Here is a 14,864-nt window from a genome sequence, read left to right as displayed (position 1 = left end):
TCATTATTAAATTTTCAAGTTTTAGATATGAAATTGTAATATTAAATGCATTTATAACTATAAAATAGCTAGTAAATTTTCGTAGTTTTGACAAGATTCGAAACTCAAAAAAATAGGCAAAAAAAATTGTGCCAATATGTACCTATATTTAATATTTTTATATAGCTACAAGAACAAAATAAACACCATTTTTCCGCCATAATTTGTGTACACAGATACACATACAAAAACATACATCATCATGAAATCAATACCTATGCTCATCACTTCTCTCTGCAGAATTTAAAAATAAGCAACCTTATAAGTAAGTGTGAAATCCATAATCTATTAAAAATATCGTTAGTTTTTAATTTATTATACATCAATAACATACAATTTACAAAGCCAATGACAAAACAAATAATGATATTGTAGTTTGATAATACAGGGTGATTTTTTTATCGAAGAACACTCATTATTAAAAAAAGTATGAGTGTATGAGTATGAGTGTTCTTCGATAAAAAAATCACCCTGTATATGTATGAATATTTACTATATAATGTTATTTATAATGAAAGTTTAGAAATATAAAATTTATTGAATTCACAGTTCACTAAAATATAATACATGTAATATGCATGTCAATATAAATTTATTTATATTTGACCGAAAACAATCTGTGTAATTTATTGTTTTAAATATTTATTTTATAATTAAAGGAATGGCTTTATAATTCTATTTGAGATAAAATAAAATATAAAGATTTGTTGAAATCTTAAGCTTTTCTTGAAACTTTTATGCTATTACTTTTATTTAATACTTATTTTCACGTACCTATTCAATAACAATTTTATCCACTTTATTTTTAATATATTATAATTAGTCAGCACGTAGCTCACCATAAGGCAATTATAATAATTGTATTATAATAAAAAAGTTTATCAATACCAAACATGAATACGAACATGTAATCATATAGATAGAACAAATTGTTCTATGGTAATAATTCATTATTTTATCACATAAATAATAAAAGTTAAAAATCATAAAAATTAATTAATTAATAGGTAATTATTAATTTCTCATAAATTACGAATATGATAATATGTAACAAAAGCGTAGATAAACATTAAACTTAAATGCGGACAGTGTATCAATGTATTTATCAATCGTCAATTACATTTTTTTACAGTTAGTATAATTGAAAATTAATTATCCGTATTATAAATTAAATTACTATTAAGTTTTTCTAAGCTCAAATTCATTTACTCAAATACTTTTGTTTACTTTATATAAACATTGAAAATAGCAATTTCTTTATTAAAAAATGTATTAATTTTGATTTAAATATTCAAACTGTAGTTATAAAAGTTGTACGATTTAACATATAGACGATAGTTTGACTATTTTGAATATTTCATATATGTAATAACTAATATTTGCCACAAATGGAATTAAATGAATTAACATAGATGAACAAGACGCATCTACTTGACGATTTGGGTGATCGTAAATTTTATTTTTTATACCTTTTTAGAATTTTAAGTCTACCGATACGATTGTTTAACCTGAAAATGATCACTAATTCGTGCAGATAGAAAATTCGTATTGCTATATGTAATTTACATGTTATAAACCTGAAAAGAAAATTAACTATCAGCTTAAAAATCTGTGGACCTAATTATTTAAACATTATAATGAATATTTCTATTAAGTATAAATACCTTTTTTGTATACATATTAAATGTGTAAACCCAAAACACTATTTTCGAGTAAGAATTTCAGTTTTTCCTAAATTTTGTCCCCCCCCCCCCGAAACTGTATAGAAAAATAAAAATAATTTTCAATTTAGCCTCCCAAATGCATCAATTAAAGTCACTTTCCTACTGGAAAAGTAACTGAAGTTAAAAATCAAAGCATTATTTCGAATGAAAAACGAACGAAAAAAATATTTTAAAAAAACACACACACATTATTAAATCGCCTCGCTCAGAATTTGAAATTTATTGTAATAAACATTATCACAAAAACAATTTTTTCGGTAGTATTAGAAAAAAATCAAAAAAATCAAACTTATTACATTTGTTATTGCACTTAAGCAAAATGCATATATTTTTGCCACCATAACAAATGTCGAGTTTTTTTTCCTTAAATATTTTATGCGAATAATATTTTATTAAACATTTTATGTAATGTATTTACTTTAACAGATAGTGATTGTTTTAACGAAGAATATTAAAACATAAACCTATTTAAAAATCTATTGACGCTTTTGAGAAATATTTTGTTTACATAATTTTAAGTCATTGAGATTAATTTTTTTAAAGCATTTTATATTTTGATAACCAAAGTATTTAAAAAAAATTCATACGGTGTAGTGGGATTATAACTGATGATAATTAGCCCTTGGAAATCATTTACAATTTTTTTTTTTTTTGGATATTTAGTACTATTTGTTTGTTTAAAATTCAATAGATATTTTATCTAGCAGATAGTTTTACGCCGGATGTTTTATTTTGTGTATTTTATATTTTTACTATTTTACCCCAATGGGAAATGTTCGTATAGTGGCCAGTAGTGAAGTGTAATGTATACACTGAATTGTTCAGTACCGTCGTTGTGTAATATAATATGTATCAAGGTACAAATGTACTTGATACTTATAGTATTTGCTATTTGACATAATTTTTAATATGTTTAAGTACCTAATGTATTATAATGGAGTAAGAACAAAATTCTGACTTTGTAATAAATATCACCTGTTAATATTATAAAATATATTGGATTTGGTAAAGTTTATTAGTATCTATAGCTAAGTGGGACCTACTAATTATTTTAAATATTATTTAAATTTCGTGTGGATGGCGAAGAAGTCTTTCAATACTCGTTTAAATTTAAGAAGTCAATTAAAACTGTAAACGTAAACCATAATGCTAAAATGCTTACAAATAGTCTCCACCAATCGCGATATTATTGTATAAATAATTTACATTAGTGTGTGTAGTATACTGTAAGTATATATATATTGTGTATATAGGTATGGATAAATTTAAATCATCAGAATAAATAAGTTGAAAAAATGAATTGTATGACATGTTATCGATTTATATATTTCTACATAATTTATAACACGCTTAATTTAAATATGTAGATTAGCATGAATTTGTTTGCGGCAAAAGGTCAATTACCGTAACGCGTGTGATCCATGATTTAATCAACAGTAGGTACGATATTCAATCATAGGCTTATATTGCAAATTAAAATAAACAGAAAAATTACAGTTTCCTATTTTTTGATAGCCAGTGTACTAGGTCATACATCAAACACCAAAAGATAAAAAAAAAAAAACATTTGTAAGGATTAATTTCCTTTTTAAATTGTCCAGTATAAATAAATCGTAACTCAGAATTATTGTAATTTTTATTGAAAAAATATTATGTATTAACGTTGGTAATAAAATGAAAATAGTTTCTACCGAAAACATATTTACAACATTCAATTCCATAAAAACATAATTACCATCTCAAACTAGTAATTTATAATATAATATAGTTTATCAACATTATATTGCATTATAATATCTAATTAAAAGTTGAATTAATACCATTGTAAGTACCTACTAGGAATATAACAAGAACTAAAATATATTTTGAAATCGAGTTCATTAAATTTTGGTAAGTATAGCAAATTAAATTATAATATCATTTTTTTTTTTTTTTATCAACCTTACAAAATATAAGTTCTAAACACATATTGTTTTTTTTTTTTTTTTGCGCCGAGTCATTGATTTTTTTAACATCGTCTATTCGTCTACAACATACATTGTTTTATTTGTCCTACTAACCTATGGTTCAGACTATAGACTACAATTACTATAGAAATAGTTGCGGAAAACAATTGGAATAAACCAAAGTATAATTTTGTTCATCAAAATGTAATTTTGGTCATAAATCATAATAATTATAAGCATTATTACTAGTCAAAATTATGGTGTGTAACCGTTTGGACTAGAGACAACTCGGTGAATTGTATATTACTATTTGGTTAAAAAACTATAGATAATATTTTTTATTTGAATTTATTTATTCTTATATTTGAAGTAAAAGATATTTTAGCTTAAAAATTGGCTTTAAATTTGAATCTTGACCAAATTAATAATTAATAAATGTTTAAAAAATGTATTTAAATAGATTGTTATGGATGTGTTATGGCTTAGTATCATATGCTATATAATAGCATGACATGTCATATAATATGTAAATTAGTGTAAATCTTAAAGTAACATCGCTATAAAATTAAAAGTTTGCTTTAATATATTAATATCAGCAATATTTGATTGCCTATAATTATATCATGACTATAATTCTAATCTAATTAAATACGATTAAAGGTTAGGGTAAACTTGCAGGAATGTAGTTGTATAAAACGTAAAAACTAAAAATTTAATTAATTTAATTTGTTTATATTGCATATACCTTATGATTAGGATTGGGAATGTAACGGCATTAAACAAAACCCCTAAAATGCCCTAAAATTTAGAATAATGCACCTTTGAATTCACTCATAATTTTATTTTAGGCAAATGTTGAACCAAAAAATATGTTTTAATTTAATTTAAAAAAAAAAATTATACAATTCTGCACAGTTTCTAATATTCAAATTTTCAAATTATTCTTATTTAAAGTTACATCGTAATCTTGTAATCTTGATTTTCAAATCGTATGGATCTATTCGAAAAAAATTACGATTAATAATATTAATAATATTAATACGTTATGTTACTTTTTAAACAAAAATCTTCAAATAAAATAAAAAATAAAAATATATTTCTGTGTACCAAGTATATATGTACTAAAAACCTTAAAATGCAATAAATGCAAGATAAAAACTTTAAAGATTAAAATTTAAAAATACGTATAATTTGCAGTAGGTATACTATTTATGAAATATATCGTGGCACTATAAACTTATTTTCTAGATCAAATATTTTTACTTTTTATTTTTTATAATGTGTTGAACAGATGTTTTTTTTAAATGTTACCGAAACTAAATTTAAATTTAATCGAGTAAGTATTTCGTTTTTGAGTTATTCAACTTTGTTATTTACTATTTACTCATTAAAGCAGATCTATGATTTATATTTAGTTTAAGAAATACGGAGTTTTGGTTGTTTGAAAATAATAATAATTTAATTTCTAATAATTTATAAAAACTATTCAATATAAAAAAATATTACATAATATGTACGTAATAATATAATATTTTTTTAATAACCGTTCACCAGCTCCAAGACACCATCATATTCACTGACTCCCTCAGCGCCATCAACAATATTAACAATACCAATAACCCAACAGACATCGGTCTTCATATTCAAAACAAAATATATACTCTACAGAAAAACAATAACTTCAAAATCAAACTTTGCTGGATCCCCGGTCACTCCAACATCATTGAAAATGAGCGCGCCGACCTTGCCGCTAAAACTGCAATAACCTCTACATTATCGTCTCCCATCAATATCATCGCATACAGGGACATACAAGCACTGATAACTAACAAATGTCATCTAAGATGGCACCAGCAATGGTTATCTTACTCCACCAAACTTAATCAAATAAAACACAACACAGACAATTGGACATTTCCCATCGAAACACCCAGAAAATTCGAAGTCATCATAACGAGACTGAGAATCGGCCACTCTCAAATTTCGCACAGTTTTTTAATGGCTAAAGAAGATCCTCCAACATGCGCATCATGCGGCGTCCAAATTACCATTAAACACTTACTCACCGAATGCCGCACATACCACAACATCCGATCAAGCCTCAACCTTTCCGAATCACTCTCCGAAATACTTCAAAATCATCCCAAGGCCATAACAGACATTATCCAATTCATCACAACAGCAAACCTTCAATCCAAAATCTAGAATTAAGTTCTCTCTTGTACGTTTCTTACTGTAAATATTTAATTAAGTTATTCATATTTTGTAAGCCCAATGGCCTATGCTGCCGAGGGCTCTTTCCTAATAAAAAAAAAAAAAAATATAATATTTTATATTTCTGTAAAACCATTTTTAAGGACTATATCATAGTCTATACTAAATACAATTAAAACTACTTATGTGAATTTCAAATTACATCGACATGAAAAAAAAAAAAAACATTAGATTAATAATTTACATAGAAAAATGTATTGGTTTTTATCTGAAAAAAAGAAGTTTGTATTTTTTCCAGGATACTACTTAAATGGTATAACATTTAGTTCTGAAGTATAGGTAATTACTAATTTTTTTTTCTAATTTGCTTTTTATTATAAAAATTACTAATAAAAAATTACTTATTTTTGAATTTGTATAAACTCATTAATAAATAGGCAATTGCAGGTGAACATACTTTGTGAATCATCCTGTATAATATAAATCATTTATATTTATTATAAAATAGTTGATAATGATATTGTTGTATAAAATTGCATTGTATATTATTATATGTGTGGCACGTGTAATAAGTCAGGTATTAATAACTACGTATTATTAATTTTTTTGCCAATTTACTAAAATGGTATCGTTCAATCTAAATCGGTGTTGTAAGACTCAAATTAATGAATACTATCTAAAGGTGAAATTTTATATTTTTGTATTTGTTGTACCGCTGTAAAAATGTAGTTTTTAAATTTTAAATTAATAACAAAATACTATAATAAGTTTTATATGAAAAATGTGGGCTTATAAAAATCCCAGTCGAATTAAAAAAATATTGTACATTATTTGTAATCATGTAATCAAGTAACATTTTTATTTTTTTTTGTTCATACTTCTAAACGTATACTTAAGTTTCAGCCGTTGGCATACATCATACTGCATGAAATATTAATAAGTTGCTTAAACATTAGCTTATAAAATTAAAACGACCTTTTATCGTTGTCTTAAAAAATTACTGGATAAAATCCGTATATTATTTTTACATTTTACAACATCTGGAATTAAACGTAAAAAAAAAATTATGACGTATTCATCAAATATTAAAATCGAAAGCCGTTGTTTTTCAGTTTTAATTTTCTACATAGGTAGGTACTGTTTACCTATATTATATACAACACAGTGAAAACAAACAATAAACATATTTTGAAATCGAGTTCATCAAACTATATTATACTTAGCTGATGCAATTATAATGTCATATTTTTTTTATACATCACATAAAAATTTGTATATGATGGTTCAAAGTCATTGTTTTTTGCTTAGGTATCGGTTGAGGGTGACATTGATGTCATAGGACATATATTTAAAATACTAAGCATACAGCCTTACCTACAAAATATTAATATTTTTTTTATTACATATCAAATTTTTTTTTTTTATTGATCTTTAGAATACAGGTTGGCAGCACAGGCCGTTAGCAATAGTTACAAATTATTCATATTGTCATACATAAATTACATATTTACAATTATACTAGCTTTATTAAATTAGTTGTTTGAAGAAATTTGATGGCTATCTTGTTCTGGTCCGGGTTGGGTCCAAGTATTCTGTCCAGGGTTTGGGTTATTTTGAGGTTGTGGCAAACTTGGTCATATAGTAGGCATTCCGTCATTATGAATTTTATTTTTGTTTTACTATGCTTATTAGTTATTCCGTAAATGTAGCTTCAAAAGTATATTATAATTATTATTGCCATTTTCTGGTTACTTATATAGTTTGTTTTAAGTTCTACGGTTACCATCAATAATATTTCTGACGCTACAAAGAGTTCAGTTTACCTCTGTATCGTTAGCTGCCTTTTATTTTAAAGATATTCTGAACAATTATTCCATGGTTCTACGCGTAAATATGGTTGAAGCTAAGTGAAAATTCGCTTACCTTGAATTTCTACCACATGTTAAATACCCTTCACATAGAAATAATATTTTTCGAGTTTACCTACAAAAAGCATATGTTATAGGTCTTTATCTTTAAGACCAATAACATAAATCATAGCCCAATTTGAATCAAAATTTTAAAATCATGTAATTTTATTTTTCATAATATCGAGAGTAAAAAACAAAAATACATCTTTAGGTGTGTAATATTATATTATATGAAATAGAAACTGCACTGTGTGCACATTGCACAATCAAAAACATTTAAAAAATATAATTGTTTGTTATGTGTCGACATTCACAGTTGAGTTTAGGTGAATGTAAGAATTTTCATAATTATAAATGCTATGACCAATTACGACTGTATTTATATTCACCCCTAACATGACAAAATTCAATAAAACCTATCTCTTGAAATGTTCAAATTTTTTTGTTGTGATACTTAGGTACAGTTTATCAAACCGTGTAGTATTAAAACATCAATAGTTTTTATATGACGAATTATTAATACATAATTGACAGACAATTGATATTTAATCGGTATTTAAATGTAATATTATTTTTAATGGGTGTTCTGTTAAAATATTCACTTCTTCTTAAGTAAAATTATTGTATTAGTTATAATTCAATCACTCTTTTAGCACAGTTATATTATCTGTATTAATTGAAAGGACTCGATCTAAGATGTCAGTATTGCATAAGTTTCCACACCACCTTTGCTTATTAAACGACATAATATTTTCACATCGCCCATGTTATTTAAAAACATGACTTAATATGTCACTGTCTTAATATTATTACTATAGAATATATAACTTACTATAATATATAGGTATATATTATTATTATTATGATTATGATTATCATATATTATATTTTTTTTATATAATTTGGATACCACAAAATTCCTATTTCTAAGTGTGTGTGTGTGTGTGTGTGTGTGTGTGTGTGTGTGTGTGTGTGTGTGTGTGTGTGTGTGTGTGTGTGTGTGTGTGTGTGTGTGTGTGTGTGTGTGTGTGTGTGTGTGTGTGTGTGTGTGTGTGTGTGTGTGTGTGTGTGTGTGTGTGTGTGTGTGTGTGTGTGTGTGTGTGTGTGTGTGTGTGTGTGTGTGTGTGTGTGTGTGTGTGTGTGTGTGTGTGTGTGTGTGTGTGTGTGTGTGTGTGTGTGTGTGTGTGTGTGTGTGTGTGTGTGTGTGTGTGTGTGTGTGTGTGTGTGTGTAAGAGAGAGAAAGACGCAGGCCGATGATTATTGGTAATGTGTTTGACATGGAGATGAAATGGTGATGGTACGACAATATTACATAAAATAATAATTATATGGGATACAAATAATGAATTTAATAAAGACAATTTTGATAAATTTAATAATTTTTATTATTAATTACTAGTTAACACAACCAGCCCGACGCACAATGTAACCAAGCACATGACAGCTCTGCAAATAGTATGTTTGTTTAATGTTTGAGTAATTGATTATCATTGTGTCCATACAATTATCTATGAAGCAATAACTCATTGTACTGAGATTACCTGCAGGACTTTGTTATAAAAATATAATTTTAAATATTTTAATTTGAATATGTGATAAAAATATTATAATATTATAAGAACTTTTAAAGGATATTCTTATATTTATGTAATGTTTTATTTAATTATTAAATATAAAATACTAAAATGACGATTCTCAAATATTTTATGCAATATTCCTTAAGTGTTTATTATTATTTCAAAATAAAACTTTGGTTAAATCGTTTGATTTTGGCAAGATTTACAAATAAATAGAAATAGGTGGTAATGAATAAAAATATAATTATTATTTTTAAGCATATAGTATTATAATATATTTTATTGTAAATAATGTGCATTGTGCATACATAATATTTTCCGAGAAAATTCAAAAGCGTACCTATCTACCTTAAGTTTAATAAATTATATAATATTTTAATCTACCGTGTTGGTCAGTGTTACTGATGCTTAAAATATTATAATACCGTTTAAACTACATAAAATGCAAGAAAGCCAAGAGATAAAATACAATTTGACCTTGCCACTTTATACATTAATACATTATATTATTATATGTTTTTAATGTAATATAATTTCATTATTAGAGTCTAATTATAGCTGCGAGTCCATTATATAATTCTATGGATTAACTATTGTGAAGATTAAATAAAATATGATTTATATAATATGTATTTGCAGCATTATTTGTTCGATTTAAACCTATGTTTTCTAAAAAAAATTACCAAGCATACTCAACCCTTATATTCTTTGATATGCATTTTTTTTTAAATATTGAACGGTCATGTTCTCGAATACTAATAGATTATTACCTAGCTACCTATATATCTACCAATTAATTTCGTGTAGTTACAATCTTCCTTATTTCCAACGAGAACCAACCATTTTACCTTCAATTTTTATGCACATTATGATAAAAGTATAATAATATGAGAACATTAAAATATAATGATAAAAAAAAATAATGATAATTAAAAAATTATAGTATCTAAATAATAAATAATAATAATGTGACTATATTGTATGTTTTTTTTATTTTATATTATAATAAAAATAAATATTCAATTTTTATAATAATAATGATGATGATAATAGTTATCGTTTTTATAACATAAAATATATCATTTAACGACTTGGAAACTACCAATTCAAATTTATATTTTGATGTAACATTATTTAAAAGCAAAACATTATGAGGTGTTGAATAAAAAAAAAAAAATTACTAGTTTTCATTTCAATAAAATAAATTTGTTCCACTAAAAGGCAGCCTTTAAATAGTATGAACTATAAAATATCGAAAAAAACCGAAAGTAATATGAACTCTATAACAATATAAATATAAAAAATCAGAATTTGAAAAATGTATTTTCAAAAAATACCTAGAATATTTATGGAAAGATCAAAAAAGAATTTTTAATTTGTAATAAGTATTATAATTTTATTTTAACGAATGTTAGACGTTAGTGCTTTTTAATATACAATATAATATGTAAATCTTACTCATCATAGCCCTACCTAACCTAACCTAACATATACACATAATGTGTCAATGTAAAAAATGATATCAGTGGCCAGTTGTTATACAACAGCGAAATTAAACACATTATGGAAAACCGTGACGATAGTAAACTAATAATTAAATTATCCATAACTAAATCTGTGGCTACATAGATATATAAAAATTAAAACAAAACAATTCTAGTGTTTTGTATTTTTAAACACAGTTTAAATACCTAGTCCCTTTCTGTGACGGCATGAAGTTGATTTTTCGTTTTTTTTTTGTTTACTATTTTACTGTGTAAGGACCCGATATAATGTACCAACAATCTAACAATAACTAAAAAATCAAAATCACCTAAATTACTTTTAGTTTTATGAAATTTAAATAGTTTCACACAAATCGAAACCATCAAATATTAAATGTGTGTTTAATTAAACATTTTTAGAGTAGAAATTGTAACAGTAAAATTCTGCACATCTATGCATTTCAGGTGATTGGAGATAATAATATTAAAAAAAGAGAGAATAATTTTTGTATCTATGTTATGAGAAACGAATAAATAATATAATACAAAACAGTTGTGTAATTTAACTAGTGCACTTTTTTTTATTCTTAATTATTATATACACAATCTGTACCTCATCTTGGGTACAATAAGAGTATTAGCTGAGATAATATAATACATGAAATGGCTTGATAAAAGCAGCCACCCAGTGATGACACTTAAATATTGAGATTATACATTAAGTTATATATATATGAATTTGTTTATTTACTGTTTTTATATAATTAAGTTAGCATATCTCTACACCAGTTGCGTTTTAAACGCCTTGGAGGATTTCCCGGAATAATATTTGCTTATAGAGCATTAATTAAAGAATTGGGATGAGATGCAAGCCGGTTATGGAATCTTTTATAGTAAGTGACTGCTTCTTCTTTTACAGATTTGATTTTCAGGTCCGCGTGAAGAGTATAATTATAAACATAAGAGGGGGAGTTCGTTAATTTTCTTAGTGCAATATTTTGAAAAGCCTGAATACGATTTGTATTTGATTATTTTGCATTTCCCCAGATTTGGAGACCATAGGTCCAAATGGGTTTGATGAGGGATTTATACAGACTAGTGCACTTAGATTTATACTTTGAATAGCATGAAAAAGTTGTATTATAATATCTCTAAAATCATGCGCGTTTATTTATTGTTATTTGTTATATACCAGTGCTAGCAGAAAAAATTTGGTTAACGTTTCATGTAACCCGTGGTCTATCGATTGGAAATCGGATACAAATGACATACAACAGTACACAAGAACGGTACATTTGGCGACCCCAGCAGATTTCAATGTAGAATATTATGCAAATCTATTGAAATATAAAAAATCCATAAAATCTACAGCATGAGTGAGTTTCTTATATAAATAAACAAAATATTTTTATATCATCAATGTATGTTGCTTAGCTGTGTAGCCTTAGATTTGTTATGTAAAATTGTATTTCCATTTTTTGAGATATTTCACTACCTTTGGAAGAATAAACTACATTTTTCTTGGTTTAATTTTTTAGGAACGATTTTTCGATAAACGATTTTTAGTATTTAATTCTAATCACATTCTAAAAATAATAATAACAGTAATAATCGCATACTTCATACAACTTTGACCGTACAGAATAATTATTTTTAATGAGTTTTGAATTTCAAAGAATTTAGTACAGTCATAGTGATATTTTTTTCAAATATTGAAATGGTATTATTTTAATTCGATTTATGGATTAAATATTGAAATATAATATAATACTATTTTAATTGCAGATTGTTAATATAGTTGACTTTCAAAATCTTTAATCAAATTTATTTTTCTAGATTAAGCAGTTTAGAAAATTATCAGGTATATAGGCTATTGTTAAATACTCGATTATGGTACGTTCTTTCTCAGAATGCAAGAATTTATGAAAATGAAATATTATAATTTATTGTACCTATCGAAGTATCGAGCCTTGGTGATTGAATTAAGATGAGTGATCAAAAAAATATTGTATTTGAACTCTGTATTATTTTTAAAATACAATCATTAGCTATAATAAACTAACATAAAATTACTCAGAAATATTAATGATCTTGAAATAATGTATTATTTTATTTTGTAGTTTTGTCGAAAAAAATTTATTTTTTAATTATATAAGCGATTAGAGTAAATATTAATGATGATAATACTGTAGTATTAAAAACTGCACTACATTCATATAATAATTGGTCGTCGAAATGAGTCTTGTGCGTTTTGTAATAGGTAGCCAAACAATTACACATGTTAAACAATTTCTCCACAAGAAAAAAAAAATTTAAACAACATTTTTAATGCGTTGGTAATTTTTTTTTTATTTGTTTGTGACATTTTTTTCGAAAGTGATAATATCCGGTTTACAAACACAACAAATAAATAAAAATAATGATATATGGTTTTTTTTTGTGCTTTAAAACGACGTGTAATATTATGCATCCTCAACGGATTAAACGCTCGTGGATTTCAAGCGTTTAATTTCATATAACTAAAATATAATATCTACATGATATAAATATCTACACACATATGTATATATTGCATTGTAAATTTAATATAGTTCCAATGCATTATCGACTCCATGGATATATTAAAGCCCCGTTTAAGAATTTTTAATTCACGGACAGAGTTTATATAGGTCTTTTGAAAAATGTATATATAGTATATACCTATGATATGATTTACTAATATGGTATGGAATATTTTATAATGGCATAAATGAAATAAACATGGTGACATTAATCAAAAATTACAAAATTATCAATTATATAATATATATATATATATATTTAATATAATGAGCAAATTGGAAGTTACATATAAATGTGAAATATTCTCTATTACACGATAATATGAATTTTCTGTAACATGACAGCCTAAACTGTATAAAAAAAAAAAATAATTATAAACTACAGAAAAATATACAATATTGTTTATAAAAATGGCCAAATATGTACAAAAATATAAAATATTTTCATAAATTATATATTATACAGACATCTGATTTAGTGCTCAGACATAATACTCCGGAGTTTATAGTGGTTGCGTGTATTGTGTTATAAGACATGTTTTGATAAATCATTGCAAATGATTGGGCTCAGGGTGAATCTAGATTTTATGACGTGAAGTAAAATATGTACTTTTGACTTATGTAGCACATTTTTTAAGTGTATCTGTTACGGGTAAAATACTTAAGATGGATCATATATACATTATCCATGCATTGTACCAGGCGAACACTGCCTATACAGCTATACCTATTGAATAAATTAAAAATATTATTTATAACACTTTATTTACCCGTAAATAAACAGGTAAAATACCCGAATAATTTATACATTATTTACGGCAGAGTAATTGAGCTGTAAATCACACACTTTGATGAAACAAGGATTAATAATTTAATAATTTAATAATACTCTAATAAATACATTTTATATTAGCTATCTATTTAATTTTTTTTTTTTTTTAAATACGATTTAATTTTTGTTACTAGAATTGAATAGTGTTTGGCATGTTGACTATTTTATGTTTACGGTACCTATGCATTATATTTACATACATAAAATTACTTTAAATTTGATAATTAGCTTGAGTATAATATAATATATAAAGTAATATAATACTTAATACAGTACATCGACTAATGTGTAAATTATCTAGATAGTGTTTGCATTATACACATTATATTATCTAAGGTGGGCACCTATTACGATCATGTGGATGAGGTTTAGTAAACGGACACTATTTGTAGGTGCTGTCTATCGTTTTATTTGCATACCGAGGAAATTAATTACGGTAAATAAAGAAACTGATAAATATATTATAAAATATGAGACAAGATCGATTGTTTTAGTCTTTATCACATTTGAGAGTAAATTATTTATACACTTTAATATGGATAACTTAACAATCACTATATACAACTTAAACATTTTT

This window comes from Diuraphis noxia, unplaced genomic scaffold (genome assembly GCF_037042655.1).
Source record: "Diuraphis noxia isolate RWA-SAM2 unplaced genomic scaffold, SU_Dnox_SAM2 contig0003, whole genome shotgun sequence".
Taxonomy (NCBI): Eukaryota; Metazoa; Arthropoda; class Insecta; order Hemiptera; family Aphididae; genus Diuraphis; species Diuraphis noxia.
This window is presented reverse-complemented; position numbering follows the sequence as displayed.